Genomic DNA, 19,444 nt, shown 5'->3' on the forward strand with positions numbered 1-19,444 from the left:
TACCTTATACATCTTCAATTGTAGCCCTGAAGAAGTCACAGGATATGTTCCCCTGGTGACGAAACACGTGTTGGCTGGTTGTGTGCTTTTTCAATGAGGAATAAAAGAAACCTAAGAAATATACCTGTGTCGACCACACCGGTCATTTTCTTAGTTTGCAATAATTTGCTAACTAAGAACATTACCCAAAAATGTGTGCCCATGACTTAGCCTGGGTAAGATGTCTGTCTGATTTATTTGGTGTGTGTGGGACTTAGAGATCAATAGGTAGTCGATCCTGGAGTAAGAGTAATGAGGATTGGAATAGAAAGTATAGTCTCTAGTGTCTGGGTGTTGTAACCTCTATAAATCAAGAAGATTGAATCTGGCGCATAATTTGAGAAGCGATTTATGTGACATGGAGGAGTGAAGTGCTGACTTGGATTGCTGATCTATAGTTAAGTCTACAAGGAGATTAAGGTCACTGCCAAAACTGAGGAGAGAATTAGAGGATATTTGGTTCAGCAGCAGGGCTATAGTACCCCAGACATCTGGGCGTCATTTTTTAGGCCGTACACATTGAGGATGTGAAAACTGTTATTTTTGGATAGTCGTATAAGGATCCATCTACCGTTGTCATCAGTGACATGGGAGTCTATTGTAAGGCCAGAGTTTTTTTAATTAGTGTATTTATCTTTTTGCTGGCGGGGGAGCAAAGGACATCAGAGAGCCAACTACTCCCAAACTTCCCTGTGAGATACTTTTGTTTCCTGCAAGAGGAACACATCTGCTTTGAATTTGTACAGGTAGTTCTTGATCTTTTTTCATTTAACCGGATTATTGAGGCCCCTAACGTTTAGGGAGATGACTTTCATATTCATATCAGCACGGGGATACTCATAGTGAAGGTGTCTGCCTATGTAGACGTGATGTTGTAGTAACTCACCATGTGTGTGAACAGAAAGTGGCCCTACAGGAAGGCAGTGTGGGCCAGAGGTCATCACGCATCTCAGTGCTTGCGTGCTGGGACAGTAGGTCAACCCGGGGAGTCTGCGGCACAAAGGTGCTGTTTGGCAGAAAGGACGGATGTGAACCAGAAGGGAACATAAGAAGTAAAAGCAAGATGTCACAAGAAACAACAAATAAATACAAATGGTAACAATAATTAACCCAGCTCCGAACCTTCCCCCCACCCTACCCACCCAAACACTGACTGTGAAGATGGCAATAGGGTGGTGGAACTTGTTCTGCGGGGTACAGCAGAGCTATCAACTGTGCAATAAGGATAAGGATCCAACGTTAGGAGAGACTTAGTAGAAGCTTAAGGCAAATAACAAGGCAAAGAACAAAAATACAAGTTCTTCATGTTGTACTTCTGAGGCGAGTAGATTTTGGAACAGGCCCCTCTTATTGCATGTGTGAGCAATACTCGAGTGTGGAAAGAGGCTTATGACTAACTATGGTCCAAGGTTGTGACAAGTGAGAGCCACCTTGGAGTAAAGTACCACAGGAACTATTGCTATATTGTATAAAATACAAAAACAACAGAACAAAACCTGTGTATGACAGGTTCAGATTTCGGTCTGTGAGCAAACAGCTGAGAACAGTTAGACAGTACTGTGGGTGTACATTATTGTCTAAAGAGTACAGAGGATAACAACGTAATAGCGAAACAGAGCACCTAAGTGCGCCAAGCATGAACCAAGTAAGTTAACAAGCAAGTTCGAAAAGTTATGGATGAGATCAGCAAAGGCCTGGTTGGTGGTGCCGGGTGAGTGTCCATTGAGGAACCCTCAAGTTTGATTAAGAAGTCTTGTAGATCTCTATGGTAATTGAAGATCTGGTGTCTTCCATCCACAAGGATTTTGAATTTAGCTGTAGCGATCAACGAGAATTGTATGCTGGAATTTTTCGTTCTGGGTCGCAGCCCTAGGAAGCCTTCCCTGGTCTTGATCATAGGTTTGAAGTTGTTTTGTGAGATGAAGATTTTTGGGGCATTCCATAATATATGGTTGTTCATGCGGAGATAGCGGAGGATTAGCCCTGTGTTGTTGATATTTCAGCGGACGACAGACGATCTGGTGATTTTGTTTTTTGTTTGAAGGCTTGAATGAGGGAAAACAGTGTGCTCTTTCGAGTTCAAATTCTTAAAAAAGAGGCTTATTTGTAGAATCCATCTCTCAAGGAAACTGATGCAAGAGTGCGAAGAGTCCTCTGAACCCCAGGCCAAAAATGTGCAGGTTCCCTCTGTGATTCCTGTCCTCCAACTCGGATATCTCTCTCTGAAGGGATTTAGAGGAGGTCAGTAGCTTGTTTATGTCTGAAGAGGTGGAGTTGTCCTACAAGGTGCTAAAACGAGATTCTGCCTCTGCTGCTCTGACGTGGATGCTATTTATGTCGGCTCTAATTGCGGATAATTCCTGTTGCATCATGTCTATTGATTTTTGTAGACTTTGCGAAGTTGTGTACTTCAGCTTATTTTTTAAGGATCATGTCCATGATATTATTAATTTCAGACTTCCCTTTAACAGGCTAATCAGGCAGAGATGGATCAGGTTTGGTGCATTTGTTGTTCAGTTTGGTCTCTTTATCGGCCATGATTTTTGCAAGGGGGAGGCTGGTGAGGCAATGCAGAGAAGATGCTAGTTTTGAGTAATGTAGATGTTAGGGTTACCAACCCACACTATAAATGTATTGACCTGTTTGGAGTAAGGCTGTTGTTGTAAAGGTTCAGATTGCCACTGTATATGATAACAGTAGACTGCAACTATCGGGGCCGACTTTAACACCATACTTAAAAGTCATCCAGGCTAAACTGCTCCCTTCAATTTCCTACAGCAGCGAGGCACTACGAGGAAGAGACTCCAAGAACCTAGACAACATCCAGGTAAAAGCATACAGAACTCTGTTCTCACTTCCGCCCTACACCTCGCCTGCCCAAATAAGGCTTGAGTTTGGCTTAAAAAAACAAGCCCTTGCAAGACAAGGAGCTTTCATTATCTGCTGCCACAAACTCCGCTCAGCCCTCAAAGACACCTTAAACGCGACGCTGTGGCAAGACATACAAAGCAGGGATGCATCCCAGGCACGCTCCTACCTGAAGGCAGCCTTGGGGGCTGTCAAGGCATCCGCACTCTGGGACATGCAACTGGGGCACAACCCCTTTAAAAAAGTGGTTTGGAAAAACGTAAAAACCATATCCCTAATAGAGGACAAGGCCGCTTTTGCAAAAAGAAACCATGCGTGGATGACATTAAACACGTATAAATCCCTGACACTACAACCTTACTTCAGCCAGGGCTACCCAAAAACTACAAAATTGAAGTTTTTGAAATATAGATTAGGGATCCTGCCCAGCAGACAGCACCAACCACCATGGCTCAGGAGCAATGGCCATGAAGTCTGTCCGCTCTGCAAACTAGCAACCGGAGACATATTGAACAAGTTACTTACCTTCGGTAACGATATATCTGTAAGAAACAGTAGTTAGTATTAGATTCCTTACCTTAGAATATCCCCAGGCGTCAGTCTGGATCCGGAAACTTTTGCGTAGCAGTACCCCTGCGCGTCGGTAGGCGTCGTCTGCAGGCGTCCCCTGCGGCTCCGCGTCGTCGGCGTCGTGCGCCGTGATGACGTCGCTGGAGTATATAGACGCCGCCTCCGCGCGCTGACGTCAGTTCTTTGCACACAGCTTTTCCGCGCCAGAACACGCAGAGCCATGTGAGAACCAACACTGGTGCCATGTGAAACTAGGGCCCTGAAAGGGATGTCCTTAACCCTAGGTATCAGTTTGCAGAACGGGGAGGATGGGTGGGGCGATAAGGAATCTAATACTAACTACTGTTTCTTACAGATATATCGTTACCGAAGGCAAGTAACTTGTTCATCTGAAAGAAACAGGTTAGTATTAGATTCCTTACCTTAGAATAGATACCCCAGCAATACCAACCCCGGTGGTGGGTCTGCGAACCAATACAATCCTACACCAGAAAATCCTGGAGGACCGAACGGCCAAAGAAGCCGTCCCTCCGGACTGGACTGTCCAGGCAGTAATGCCTCGCAAAGGTGTGCAGCGAGGCCCACGTAGCCGCCTGGCAAATGTCCTGCAAAGGGACTCCCCGGCCCAGGGCAGTAGTAGCCGCCGTGGCCCGAGTGGAATGGGCCCTCAGCCCAACAGGGGGCTCCTTCCGAGCCAAAGAGTAGCATGCTTTGATGCACAGGACGACCCATCGAGAAATGGTTCGTTTCTGTACCGCCTTTCCCTTCTTCTCACCCACGTAGCCAACAAACAGTTGGTCATCCACCCGGAACTGGCGTGTGCGATCCATATAAAATGAAAGCGCACGTTTTGGGTCCAGACGATGGAGCCGCTCTTCATCCTTTGAAGGATGCGGAGGCGGGAAGAAGGAAGGTAAGGTGATGGACTGCCCGATGTGAAAAGCAGAAACTACTTTGGGCAGGAAAGAAGGTCTAGTTCTAAGAACCACCTTGTCAGGATGAACGGACAAGAAAGGAGGTTTCACAGAAAGAGCCTGGAGCTCACTCACTCTCCTGGCAGAGGTGATGGCAACCAGGAAGGCCGTCTTTAAAGTGAGAAGACGGAGAGGACAGGAATGAAGCGGCTCAAAGGGAGCGCACATCAAGAAGGTCAGAACCAGGTTCAAGTCCCACTGAGGCATCACGAACGGAACAGGAGGATACATGTGCGTGATGCCTTTCAAGAATCTCATTACAATAGGAGACTTGAACAAAGATGGCTGATCAGGCAGCCGTAAGAAGGCGGAAAGGGCAGAAAGGTAGCCCTTGATAGTGCCCAGAGCAGAGCCCTGCTGGGCAAGAGAAAGAAGGAAGAGGAGAACTTCAGAAAGGGGAGCAGAGAGAGGATCCACAGCCTTTGCTGTGCACCATGCCACAAATCTGTTCCACCGGCAGGCGTATACCGACTTTGTGGAGGGACGCCTGGCTGCCAGAATCACATCACAGACTTCAGGAGGCAAGTCAAATGGCCTCAACTGTCGCCGCTCAATCTCCAAGCATGGAGGTGGAGACTGGACAGGTTCGGGTGGAGGACCGTCCCCTGCTGCTGCGACAGAAGGTCCTCCTGAAGGGGCAGGCGGATCGAGGGACCGACTGACATGCTGAGTAGCTCGGGATACCAGTACCTTCGAGCCCAGTCCGGAGCCACAAGGATAACTTGGGCCCGGTCGCGCCTGATCTTCTTCAGCACTCTGGGCAGAAGTGGTATAGGCGGAAAGGCGTACAATAGACCGCAACTCCACTCGCGCCGAAAGGCGACGCCGAGCGAGTGCCGTCTTGGAAACTCCAACGCGCAGAACTGATGACATTGCGCGTTCTCTTCTGTGGCGAATAGATCTAACCAAGGCTCTCCCCATTGCAGAAAGAGGCCTTTCGCCACGTCCGAGTTCAGACGCCATTCGTGATCCACCGAGCACCGACGGCTGAGTTCGTCCGCCCTGGCGTTCAGAGAACCTGCCAGGTGTTGAACCGTCAGAGTCACGCCCTGACGTTCCAGCCATTGCCAGAGACGCAGGGCCTCCTGGCAAAGGGTCCACGACCCCACTCCGCCCTGCTTGTTGCAGTACCACATGGCGGTGGTGTTGTCCGTGAACACCTGCACTACACTCCAGTTGACAAAGGGGAGGAATGCCTTCAGTGCTAGGCGAATCGCCCGCAGCTCCAACATGTTGATATGGAGCCGGGACTCCGCCGGAGACCAGATGCCTCTGATCTCCGCCTCTCCCAAGTGGCCTCCCCAGCCCTGGAGGGACGCGTCCGTCACAACTACGTGCTCCGGTTGGGGAAGGGAGAGGGATCTGCCCCTGACCCAATCGCGGTCCGTAAGCCACCACTGCAACTGTCTCGCAGTGCCCTCCGAGATCAGGACATGGTCGGATAGGTTGCCCTGATGCTGGGCCCACTGAAACTTCAGGTCCCACTGCAGAGCCCGCATCCGCCACCTGGCGTGATTCACCAGAAGGATGCAGGAGGCCATCAGCCCCAGAAGCCGCAGCGTCAACCTGACCGAGACCCGGGATAACGGCTGAAAGATGGGAATCAAAGCCTGAATATCCCGGACCCGCCGTTCCGGAGGATAAACCCGAAACTGCGCCGAGTCGAGAACCGCTCCGATGAAAAGGAGCTGTTGAGAGGGGCACAGGTGTGATTTCGGCACGTTGATGGAAAACCCCAGCTCGTGCAGGAGGTCTGCCGTCATCTGGAGGTGGTGGACGACTGTCTGGGGCGAGCCCGCCTTCAACAACCAGTCGTCGAGGTAGGGGAAGACTGAAACCCCTAACCGGCGCAGATGAGCTGCGACCACCGCCATCACTTTCGTGAACACCCGTGGGGCGCTGGTAAGGCCGAATGGGAGCACGATAAACTGAAAGTGCTCGTGGCCTACCGTGAACCGCAGGTAACGCCGGTGGGCCGGCAGGACGGGGATGTGAAAATACGCATCCTGCAAGTCCAACGCTACCATCCAGTCTTGCGGGTCTAGAGCAGCCAAGACCTGAGCCAAAGCCAACATCTTGAACTTCTCCTTCCGGAGGAAGCCGTTGACGTTCCGTAGATCCAAGATAGGACGCAGGCCCCCCTTGTCCTTCTTGGGTACCAGAAAGTAGTGGGAGTAGCAACCACACCCTACTTCTGGCCAAGGAACGCGCTCGATGGCCCCCTTGGCCAAGAGGGCCGTAACTTCCTCCTGCAGAAGTGTCAAGTGGTCCCCCGACACACGGTGGTTCTGCGGTGGCATGGCTGGAGGAGTGGTCTCGAAGGGGAGGGAGTAGCCCCTTCGGACGAGCTGCAGCACCCACCTGTCCGAGGTGATGGTGCGCCAGCGGGAGTGGTGATGGCGAACCCTGCCACCCACTGGCGTCACATGGGCCCGAAAGCTCGGACTAGGAGGATTTGGAGGCTGCTGCGGGGGGAGGTGTGGCCTGACCTCGCCGCTGTCCCCGACCGCCACCACGGCGGAATCCACGGCCGCCACCGCGTTGAGAAGTGTTCTGCGGCGCGTGGCTGGCAGCACGTGTGGGACCGCCCCTTCCGTGGCCACGAAAGGAGCGAAACGAACCCGTTTGCTGGCGCTGGGTCGAGAGACCCAAGGACTTGGCCATGACCCTAGAGTCCTTGAAGCGCTCCAGCGCGTTGTCCGCATTGTCGCCAAACAGGCGACTGCCATCGAACGGCATGTCCATCAAGGCATTCTGGACATCCGGCGAAAAATTGGCGGATCTCAGCCAGGCGTGGCGACGAATCGCCACCGTCGTGGACATCGCTCTGCCCAGCGAGTCGGTCGTATCAAGACCACACCTGATCGAATACCTCGCCGCATCCCGGCCTTCAACCATAGTCTGGCCGAGCTTGTCCCGTACCTCCTGCGGGCATTGCGGCAGACACTCCGCGACCGTATCCCACAGGGAGTGGGTGTAGCGGCCCAAGAGGCATGCGGTATTGCAAGACCGCAGTCCCGCACTCAGGGACGAAAAGACCTTTTTGCCAAATTGGTCATATCGCTTCGATTCCCGATCGGGCGGGGCCGACGGGAATACGGACTGTGAAGTGGAGGCCTGGATCACCAGACTCTCCGGGGAGGGGTGGGTGGAGAGGAAGGCAGGGTCGTCCGAGCACGGACGGTGACGCCTGGCCACGTTTCGGTCAACCGGTGCACCGGAAGCGGGCCTGGACCAGGTGCCCAAAAGGACATCCGTCAGGGCCTCATTAAAAGGCAGCAGAGGCTCCTGAGGGCATGACTGCGGTTTAAACACTTCGGTCAGAATGTTAGGTTTGACCTTAGCGACAGGGAGCTCCAGGTTCAAGGCCTTGGCAGCCCTCATGAGGACCACCGAATAGGCAGCCCCCGCCTCAGACGCCACAGGGGAAGGCGAGTCATCAGACCCCTCCCAACCCTCATCATATTCGTCCCCATCGCCGTAGTCAGGGTCGACGATATAGACCTCGGGGTCAATGGGCCCCATCGGCGCCGGATCCGGCGTCGGCCGACGTCGGTCCGACTCCGGGTCAGGAGTATGAGAGGGAGTGGGGGTGGCGCCGCGCGGCGCCGGCGCCGGGGACCCGACGCCGGCCGGAACCGACGGCGGAGTCACGGCGCCGCGCGGAGGCGGCACCACGGGTTGGCTCAACGGAATCGACGCCGGAGAGGCCGGTAGACCAGCCGGCGACGAACCTGAGGGGCCCAGCGGCGCCGGGGCCGGAGCCACCGGCGGCGTCGGGTAAGCACCCGAACCGCTCGGGCCCCCAGACGGGACCGACGGGCCCGCAGGCGCCGTAGGCCCCGCCTGAGGAGACCTCGCCCTCATCGCCATGAGGAACTCCTCGATCTCCTCGCGCGACGCGCCTTCCCCAGGGACCGACGGGTATGGGGTAGACGGCGCCGGCGACCCACGCGGGGCCGCGGGGGGGGGCCACCCGAACCCCCGGCTGCATCACGCGGACGTCGGGGGGAGTCGGGGGTGCGATGACGACGCCCCGACTTCTTGCGATGCTTACCTGACGAACCGGAGGAATGGTGGCGACTCCCGGAGCGCTCATGGCGGCTCCGCGATCGTTCCCTCGACCGCTCCCTCGACCTCCGACTGGACCGGGACCGCTCTCGACGCGGGGCCGACACTCGGAGCTCGAGAAGCTTGCGGGACCGCTCCCGCCTAGCTTTACCAGTCAAGGCCCGACAGTCGACGCAGGACTCCACGTCGTGGTCCGCGCCCAGACACCGGAGGCAGAGTCGATGGTGGTCGGTGACCGACATCATGCGGTCGCAACCGTCGCAACTCTTGAAACCGGGCATCCTACCGGCACCGTTAGAAGATATATATTTAACAAAAACTTGGTCAAAAGACCGGAGTACTGCTCTTCGGATCTGCGCTAACTGGCGCGGAAAAAAGAAGAACTGACGTCAGCGCGCGGAGGCGGCGTCTATATACTCCAGCGACGTCATCACGGCGCACGACGCCGACGACGCGGAGCCGCAGGGGACGCCTGCAGACGACGCCTACCGACGCGCAGGGGTACTGCTACGCAAAAGTTTCCGGATCCAGACTGACGCCTGGGGATATTCTAAGGTAAGGAATCTAATACTAACCTGTTTCTTTCAGATACACATGACTCTGTGAAGAGTTCCGACAAGTCCGTCAATAGCTATTAAGGGACCAGTTCAAGCAGATAGGGACCAGCACGCGAAGGCAGGCTGTGCTTGCATGCTTGAACCCTGTAAATACAAAACTGAACTGCAGATACGTTAAATTTCTGACCACGATAGAGCAAAGTCTGCAAAACCTACAACTGGCAGCAACGTTTGGCTCTGGGACCTGGGCCACAAAAGTCTAGCCTGCCCTGGCTCAGGGAACACTGTCCGATAACTACCCTCGGTTTCTCACCGCATGCCTTTTGACAAAGACGATCACACAGACTATATTCTCTTCATATTTTAAGAAATTGTTTTAAATGTAACGAATGTACTGGTTTTAATTAACTATACATAAGAAATTTACCTTACCTTAATATTTTAGTGTGCTAAGCTGTTGTACACAACCTCCGTCACAGACGCTGGGGAGAGGGGCACAGGTATCCGCCAAAAACACCAGTGGTGTCGTTATGGAGGAAGAGCTCCCTTTTGTCTGACCTGTAACATTAAGATGGAGTCCGATAGTTAGTGTGCATCGTTTTGTATTTTGCAGATATTTGTAGGTATTTTTGTAGCTCTCAGACAGAGAATAGATAGAGATCCGGTTGGTCCCAACAAGCAAAACAGGCTAGGCCGAGTGGTTCTGAACAAGACAGGTGCACCGATCACGTCGCCTCGTGTGTGGGCACTATTTTGAGGTGAGGCAGAGCCCAGTGAAGGTTCTGCAAAGCTTTTTGGCAGCCTACTTAAACCCCACAGTATACAATATACCCCTCTCCGTTGGGAGGATGTACAATGTACCTCAGACCACAGGTAGATAACCAGCCTGTATCCGCTCAAACTACACAGAATGCTTCGCTTGCTGGCACCATTTTTGAGTAAGTCAGGCCAATAATTGAAGCGTCATGGAATTTCCAGAAAACCACAGACTTTCATCCTACCTTACGAGTAGGGGAGGAAAGAGCTGCCCAGGTGGAGTTCAGAACTATCTGGGAACCTTACTTTTTAAGCACTTCAGCCTCTGCCGCGATCACCAAGACTGTTGTTGCGTCGAGACGGCAACCATTTTAATGGTAGAAGGCTGGGAACGACTGATCTCCGAAGCTCGCAATTGAAGGAAAAAGGCAATGGTACACTTGGAAAGCGGTGACCTTGCTCACGGGTCAGTTCTGTGGATGTCCCAGAGCCTGGGACTGGTAAGCATGATGTCATATCCAGTCATCAAGGTGAGATAGCCCGCTGCAAAGGACCGAGGAAGCAGAGCTGGTCTTCCTTGCGCCGTGCTGTTGTTTTAAAACGTTGGGAACCACTGGTCTGGTGGCTTCTAGCCAGTTCTTGGTCAGCTGGGAAAATAGCCCTTTGATGTGATCAGTAAGTCTAACAGTATCCAAATTAGCTGTCCGAAAGAACGTAAGCATATTTTCCCTAATGGCATGTGGAATTGGGTGTATGTGGAGCAAGGTTCCCATACACAAAAAAATCCTTCCTGTGGCATCTAAACATTTTGATTCACAGTCAACTGATATAATAGGTTAGGCCATGGATTTCAAGCAAAGGATGGACTGACAAATCTGGATCAGACTGTACAGCCTCTGTGGCTGCATGTAATGTGTTGATAAACTGTATAAAGGCCTCATTTTAATGCAGGAGAAGGAACCAAAATAAATGGCTACAACATTTCTGATTGGGGATTTGATTTTGATTCCAAAGTCAGAAAGGGCAGCTTTAGTGCCCCTGCAGCTTTACATACTGCAGCTGAGAAAGAACAATCTTCCTCAGAAAGCAGGATCGAGGGGCAAGGAATAGCCCCTTTAGATGAAATATTGAAGCATCTGGCATTTTGGAAGTTCAAGTAAAGCCCATCATCTGAATAAAGAGATAGTAGGTTATCAGCATCTGAAATGTCTTTACAGGTGCACTGCAACTTTACATTCGGCATGCCCAGTGCATCAGAGATAGAGCTAAAATGCACTTCAAGGCTAGCTAATCTCTGAACCCTGTGAAGAGGATCTGCCAATGGCTGGGTCTCCAAGAAGCATAGTCCTTCTTTTTGCCAGAACTGAGGATCTCTGCCGATTCAAAAGCATTGGCGCAGAAGGCAAGGTTGAGGACAGCTTTGCAGCAGACACTCTAATACCAATGACACAGGAGCAGGCTTGTGAAGTGGTGGTGTAGGAAAGTGGGATCTTTCTGGCATAGATACCCTCACATTGGGCCTGGGGTCAGTGAGTTTTGACTGTAGTTCACTGGGATCCTGCTCACCAGGACCCCAGTTGCAGTGCTTTCTTCTCTAATTTCTATGGTAAGTAGACCCCACAATTGGCATACTTGGGTACCATTCTAAGTGCCTAGTATATAGTACTGAGGTACCCAGAGCATAGGTCACCAGGGGCCTCCAATGGGCTGCAGCATGTATTATGTCACCCATGGGAGACCATGCAAACTGTGTCTGAAGAGCTGCCATTGCAATATGCATGAAATGGTGCTTGCACTTTTCACTTTGGATAGAAGGGTTCCCTTATATACCTGTCACTGCACTTTTAACCTATAAGTTACCCCTACGGTAGACCCTTCAGTCCAAGGTCAGGGTGTATGCGAGTATACCTGCACGAGCAGAGGTACCCCAACAAACCCCAGACTACCGTCTCTGGGCTTTGTAAGTGCGGGACCTGCATAATAAGGCATGTAGTGGACACTGGCATGTCGAGATGTCCAAGTACATAATGGCTGCCCTGAATCTGGTCGCTTGGTAACAAAAATGTTAGAATCATGCAACTACACCGATTCCAGTGTTAGTTGCATGATGCCATGTACTGGGGGGGCTCCTTAGAGAACCCCCCCAATCCCTACCTGTGTAGCCTTACAGAGTCTGCCTGCCAGCCGCGCTGCTGCCGACCTTAGACTTTGATCTGCCCCCCTGCTGATGAGCTTAACACGGGCAGGGGAAGCTGAACAAAGGATTTCCTGCAAAGGAGCGGTGTGGCCACCTCTCCTTTAGAATTAGGTAGGGTGGGGACACTTTCGAACACCAACAGGTGTTGCATTGAAGGTCACATTTGAACTCTCCTTGCATAAACCAGTTGAGCCCAGTTAAGGAGCCCTTGCCTACAGCTCCAGCGCAAAACTAACAAAGGACAGGAGAGTGTCCATCCTCCTGTTGAGCTCCTCCCCAGGGAGGTGCCCAGAACTCCTACAGGTGGCCACTTGATTCTGTCATGTAGAATATTGGCCCTTGGGAGCATCTGACTGGCTAGGCCCCCCTCTGATAGGTGGGTCACCATAGAAGAGGTCCCTCCCCTCTTTAGGGTTACTTGTGGGCTCGCCTGAGGGTAGGTCCATAGGTCCTTATATTTGTCCCGACAACAACTTCGAGATCCGACTGCCTGTCATCTGAAGACTATTCAAAGACTTCTGCAGGTGGTCACGGGAACTCTGCTGTTCCTCAAGCCAGAACCAAAGACAAGACTGTTTTTGGTGGGAAGATTCCTGCTGCATCTTCGTCCCTGTGCTTCAAGTTCTGCAACTTCATGACAGTGCATCCTCTGAGTCACCAAGGACTCAGCCTGCATCCAAGCCAGAAGGAGTCTCCCTTGAAGTGAAGGGGTCAATTCCTTGCATTCCCTGGCACTTCTATGACGACAACTGGTTTGCTGATCCAGTTGTCCCACGTACATCGCTTGGCTCTGCATCACAGGTGGTGGTTTATTAGCTCTCCAGAGGCCTGTCCAGTCTTCCTTGCAACTAGGGTGACTGTATTTCCTCTCCAACTGACAGCACCACATCTGTTTGCAGTTATCAAGGCTTGTTGGCTTTTTTCACCAAAGATCTTTAAGCTCCAAGAAGCCTCTGTCTCCAGCATCCCACAGATCCAAGAACAATCTCATTTCTGCATCCTCTGCATCGTGGACATTCATCTCATGTGTGCTGAGTCTTTCCCGTGACTCCCTGCGCCTGTACACAGAGGGTCCTTGAGGGGGCTCCACCGATTCCTGCTAGCTCTCCTGCGTCCTGAGGGCTAGCCCTAACTTACCCTTGCTGGGTTAGTAACACAGACCTTGATGGTCTGCAACACAGTACCTTCACAAGCAATCTGTTGTTTTCTTTTGCCAAGGCTTGTTGGTGGTCCTGCCAGCCACAGACCCACCTGCGCTCATCGACCGGCGTGGGACACCTCATGCTCCTGCATCGTCACCTGGGCTCCACATCTGCTGCTTCAACCTCACTGGGCTACAGCAAGAGCCTCAGACAAGGACTGGTATTGTGCTCCTGTGCCTCTTGGTCACCTCTGGGTGGTTTGGACTCTGTCCACTCTGCTTTCAGAGTCTTCTTGTCTTAATTCCACGTCCTGGTTCCACCAGCCTTGTCCATGAGACTCTGTAGCTGCTGATCTTCCACAAACCTCCATTGGTGTCTACGGGCGGTTCCGACGCCCCTTAATCCCTATTCACCTGGGCTACCTGATGTAGGTATTCTGGTTCCCGCTGTATCCACGGGAGTGGCTCTACAACCTTCCTGGATCAAAGAGGTTCCTTCTGGGTCCTTTAACTGTAAAAATGTAACCGCGGCTTACCCTGTGTTATCCTATGGAGGTTTTACCCGGTGCAACCACTCTGCACCCGGGCGCCTTGGGGTCCCTAGTTACTCACCTTGGGTCATTCCATGATAACCCTGGGGTCCTCCACTCTTGGGTGCTAGACCCGTGTTGGTATTTATTTCCCATTCCACTATTTTAGTGTATGGTTTTGTCCCCCAGTTGGGCCCTATGTGTTTTCTTATGCTACTTACCTATTATTTCTAGTGTGTAGTTGATATCTACGGATAGGAAGAATGCTGTAGTAAATAGAGAGAACAGGATCCAGGTGAAGTTAGGAAAGTCCTTTAATAAGGGGAAACATCATTTACCACGAACGCATTACCACGCGTTACGTTTACAACGGGTCACTTACCACGCAAACGTCTTTTCACCGCGGGTGCATTCCACGAACGTTTTTACAACACAAGCTTCATTGCTTCCAGTCTTCGTTCCTTCGCTTCGTCCTGCGTGTATATCATTAGGAGAAAGGGACAATAAAAAGGGGGGGTTGGGGGGTCTCCCCCCCTAAAAAAAAAAAAAAAAAACTTTAGAAAAAAAACGCTATTCAGTGCAAATTGAGAGAAAGGAAAGAGCCTCAACAACGACGTGGCGTGTACGTCAAAATAGAAGTCCTATCTCTATTTTGAAAGACGTGTTTTGACGCTGGTTATCGTAACGTAAATATGGCGGAGTACAGTCTTGCGTTCTATATACACTAGAGCGAATACCTATGTATTACATATGCCAAGTCAGTGTCTAGTGTGTGGTAATAAAAACAAAGTATTTTTATACTCACCTGGTGTGGTCCTTTCTTGTGTGAAAAGCTTACTAAAGGACTAAAGTGGTAAATGCACCTGCTTTACACCCTTCTGAATAAGCCTTAGCTGCTCTCCACACCTACCCCTTGAGAGCTCTGGTTTTCAGGGACCTAAACACTAGCACTAAGGGTTGTCTGGACTCCGTGCACAGTGCCTCACCATGGGTGGACACTATATGCTGGGCCAGCCTCCTACAGGTGGCACCCAAGCTGCAGCCTGCAGATGGGTAGAGTGTGGAGGTATTGAGGCTGGAGCCATAGAAGATGTCGCACCCTTGAGATTCGGAGGTTATGCAAATGAGGGAGAGGCAGTCCTGAAGAGGCCCCACTTGGCACAATGAAAATCCTTCACCTGCAAGGTGCTAGCAGACAGAGTCAGAAACTTGGCGCAGAGTTTCATCTGAACTGGAATTGACTTATGGGAAGAATAAGAGTAGTCTAGCTTTGGGGACCAGCGCCGCTGGCTTCCTTACTAGATCAAGGATCTTGAGGTTTTCTCAAGAGTTAAGAGCTGTTGCTCCTATGTGTTTCTTTTTAGGTTTTTTGTGGGAGAACACTTTAGTGGACTGTTTATGAACAGCTGACTTTGTAGAATGAGAGGAGAGGGGCCATTTCGAGGTCTATTAACGGGCCCGAGCCACGAATAACTTGGCTTTCTTCTCCTTCCTGGCCTTGGAGTAAATGGATGCACACATATCACAGGATGAAGGGTTGTGGTCTAACACCAGCACCAAATACAAATGTTGTCTAGGCCAAAAAGGAACATCTACTTGCAACATTTTAGGTAAAGTTTAAACCCTGATACTTTGGTTGACGACATCTGATCTAAGCTTGCTGCCAGCATTTACAAAAGTGGAGAAATTATGTAAAAACTAAAAAAGAGCTCGAGTTGAATTGTTTTAGTGTAGAAAAACTGAAAATTACACCAGTGCACCCATTGGCATACTATGTAGTGCAATATTGCAATATTGCAATATTTTCTTCGAGGAAAAAGTCAGTTCCATTTTCCTTACCTTCTCTCATTCCTCCCCTTCACCTTCGCCTATGGCATTCCCCATAAATACTTCGCCCATTTTATCAGTTTTCGACACCATTGACCAGAAGCATATTCAACGCCTGATAACCAGCATTAAATCCGGATCCCCCCTCGACCCATGTCCCCCTGCTATCCTGAACCTCATTCCAGAAGCTAGTTCCCCCGCGCTGACTACCATCTGCAATGCCATGTTTTCAACAGGAATATATCCCTCAGTTTGGAAGGAGGCTATCATCAAGCCACTTCTAAAAAAGCCCACCCTGGACCCTCTGCTCCCTTCCAGTTACAGACCCATCGCATGTCTCCCCTTCCCAGCCAAGCTCTTCGAAAAAACCATGAACATTCAACTTTCGAAATTCATCAATGACAACACTCTACTTGATGACACTCAGTTTGGCTTCAGACAGGGACACGGGACGGAGACAGCACTGCTAAAGGCCGCTGATGAAATTCGAACGACAATGGACATGGGAGGAGCGGCAGTCCTAATACTCTTAGATCTTTTCTGCGGCTTTCGACACGGTCGATCATGCCACTCTGATCGACCGTGTCTCAGCTCTAGGAATTAGAGGCAAAGCTAAAGACCTGATTGCCTCTTTCCTAGCCAATCGCCCCCAGACTGTCAAGATGGGTAATTTCACCTCCCAGACCTTCTCCCTCCCATGCGGCGTTCCACAGGGCTCCTCGCTAAGTCCAACGCTTTTTAATATCTATGTATCGGACTTAGCGAGGGTGATAAAATCTTATGGAGTTGCCCTGACAACTTACGCTGACGATACCCAATTAGTATTATCAGTGCACAACAACGGAGCATCTATCGCCGCCAACTTTCAAGAGGGAATGAAGGCGATAAGCTCCTGGATGTCATCAAACTGCCTCAAACTTAACTCCGATAAAACGGAGGTGATGACATTCGGGAGCTTGCACCCATCATGGTCCCCTCAATGGTGGCCACTTCAGATGGGGTCCCCCCCCCCCAACCGGTGGCCAAGGTCCGAAACCTCGGAGTCATTTTTGATGATAAACTTACTTTCATACACCACGCCAATGCTGTTGTATCATCTGCCTTCTACACTCTAAAAAAAATTAAAAAATTACTTCCTTACCTACCACAGTCCGCGGGCAAAACACTCATCAGCACCTTAGTGTTCTCGAGAACCGACTATTGTAACTCTCTTCTCCTGAATGCCCAAGAAAAGGTTCTCAACAAGCTCCAGACAGTACAAAACGCGGCGGCCAGAACTCTATTATCCATCCCTAAGTTGACTTCAACCTCAGCTCATATCAAGGAACTACATTGGCTTCCGGTTAGGAGCCGAATCAAATTTAAGGCTCTTTGCATAGCCTATAAAACGCTGAATAATGCAGGACCACAGTTTCTAAAAAGAGCTCTCCGCCCACTGGAACATCACAGGACCCTTCGATCTTCTTCTGCCTACTTGCTGAACGTCCCTATGACAAGAAAGGCCAGTTGGGGAGACAGATGTTTCACAACCGCCACAGCCAAACTGTGGAACACCCTACCACTTCATATCAAAACTGCCCCCACGCTCCTCAAATTCAGAAAGAGCCTTAAAACATGGCTGTTTTCATCTTCCTAACTCCCCTGTCACACCATCAGTGAGCTCTGTAAACACTAGCGCCGAGACACCCTTATGGGTATTTGCGAGCGTTAAAAATTGCAAAAATAAAATAAAATAAATAAATAAATAAATAAATTGTCAGGGTTGCGACTGGAGCCCCTTGGTGTAAATGGAGACAGAGATATCGCTTGGTGTAGTTTTCCGGATCCGGTTTAGTGCATGTGATATTGATAAGGTGGACAATCTGCAGGAAGTAATAGCCATAAGCACAGCATATCATAATTAGCACTTCTACACATATACTACTTATATTTGTGCTCACAAAAACCCTAATGACGTGATAGATTATCACAAAAGCTTGCCAATAATTTTGTTAGACTAATTAATGTATCCATTCTCTGTTTTCTGTGGATAATATAAAGAACCGCAAAAGCCTACTTCCTCTCCATGTGTTCTCTCCCTCTCCTATTCCAGAGATTTAACCTCTGGTTAAAAGTGCTTTGGATCCTGTGCATGTGTGGAAATATTTAAAATGTACGACTATCAATGAAAGTCTTAAAAACACAAGAGTTATTTTCTACAGGAATTGATAATAAAAAAAACTGGACCCTGAACATTAGTTCTCTTGTTCTCTTTTGTGATGTTAATGTTGGTGTCAGTACTAGTTTTCGGCACTTAGAGCGAAATCTCAAAAGAAATTGCATCCGCTCCTAACCCTCAAATTTCCCTCTTTCTGTGTTACACACCGCTACTCCATTCCTTGGTCGTCTCCCATCTATCCTTTGTAGGTCTCGCCTCGCAGCGCGTATGCGCTGCATGGCAAAAGACCTTTAGCAATCGCTTCGGCTTTTCAGCCAAAAACGTGCACGCGTTCCATTGCCTTCAATGGCAACGCGTGCACATTTGGCGATTTCCTTGCGGGAGCGAGCCTGACACCATATGTTTGTAATTAACTTACAAACACATGGTGCCCCCGGCTCGTTCCCGCAAGGGAAACGCTTTGTGTGCTGTCGGGGGCACTCCCCTCAACCCTCCCACTTTTAGCGCGAGGCGCGCGCTTCTTGCTTTTGTTTGGGGCATCTGTTAACATATGTTTCTATTTGCTCATTGCGCTTTTTTCACATCCCCACCTGATGCAACGGGGTGGGGACTGCAAAGTCTCCGTTTGAAGAGACCGGACAGCTGCTGCTACTGAGGACACCGCGGAATCACACAGCGCCGAAAGCTACAACTCCTCCTGAAATTTGCCAAAATCTCCTGTCATAAAACACCTACAACGGCAAAGCAACACAGGAGTAAACAGGAGTAGGGCAGTCTGCGAAGTATGTTCCGTGACGGGCCAGAGGTGCACTCTGCCACAGGCCAGCGTAGTTGACAGACTTGCTGGCCCCCTCCGCATGCAACGTTGCCAGCTGCAGACAACGTTACCTACACGGGGCAGCGTGTGACGCCAATGACGATAGTAATGATTCCTCCCCGGCCGGGCCGAGGCTAGTGCCGCTGAAGGAAAGTGGATAGAGGCAAAATACTTAGGAACAGGCTCTCCTCGTTGAGCAGGGCTCAAATAGGAAGCAGCAGCCAGTTCCTCCTCTGCTCAGTCTGTAGGTCAATAAAGACGGTAGCAGGGGGAGCTGACCAGAGTGCTGCATCTCATCAGCAGATTGAACAGAAAGGAAGGGTAGCCCAGAGCAAATACTCCATTAGAGGACGGGGCTGGGTGAGGGGATGAGAGACAAGGAGCGGAGCAGAGGAAGGCAGCACACCCTCGCTGCATGTGGTGAGAGGGCGTATACTAGTGAATTGCATGTCAATACAGAGTATGTTGGGACTGCAGTGTACAAACTTTACCTGCATCCGGCATGAGGAGGAGGAGGGGTGAGGTGGTGGGTCACCCGAGACACATCTCACCTCCGTTACACACAGTGAGGGAAGGCAGCAGCACAAGGGATAAAGGTAAATATGAAAGAAGGGGGGTTGGGACCGGGAGCATATTCTTTAAGCAGGTCCTGCACACATGGCTCCACGAAAGCAAGGGGAGTGCAGTTCCTAGAAGGGGGAAGGGGATGGGAAAGACAAATCTTTTGTCATGTTGCCCTCAAACACCCCGAGAGATGTCATGCTTCATCATTGGGCCTTGCTCTTTGTCGGGCCGGCGCTGCAATGCACCGTTTCCGGGGCTCTTTAACGGAGATCCTTTGGAGAAGTCGTAGAGTGCGTGCGGGTGTAGGGGCAGTGAGAAATGTGTGTGCACAGAGGTGGTGGTTTCAAATAGGTCAGGGACAGTCCTGTACAATAA

This window comes from Lissotriton helveticus, chromosome 7 (genome assembly GCF_964261635.1).
Source record: "Lissotriton helveticus chromosome 7, aLisHel1.1, whole genome shotgun sequence".
Lineage (NCBI taxonomy): Eukaryota > Metazoa > Chordata > Amphibia > Caudata > Salamandridae > Lissotriton > Lissotriton helveticus.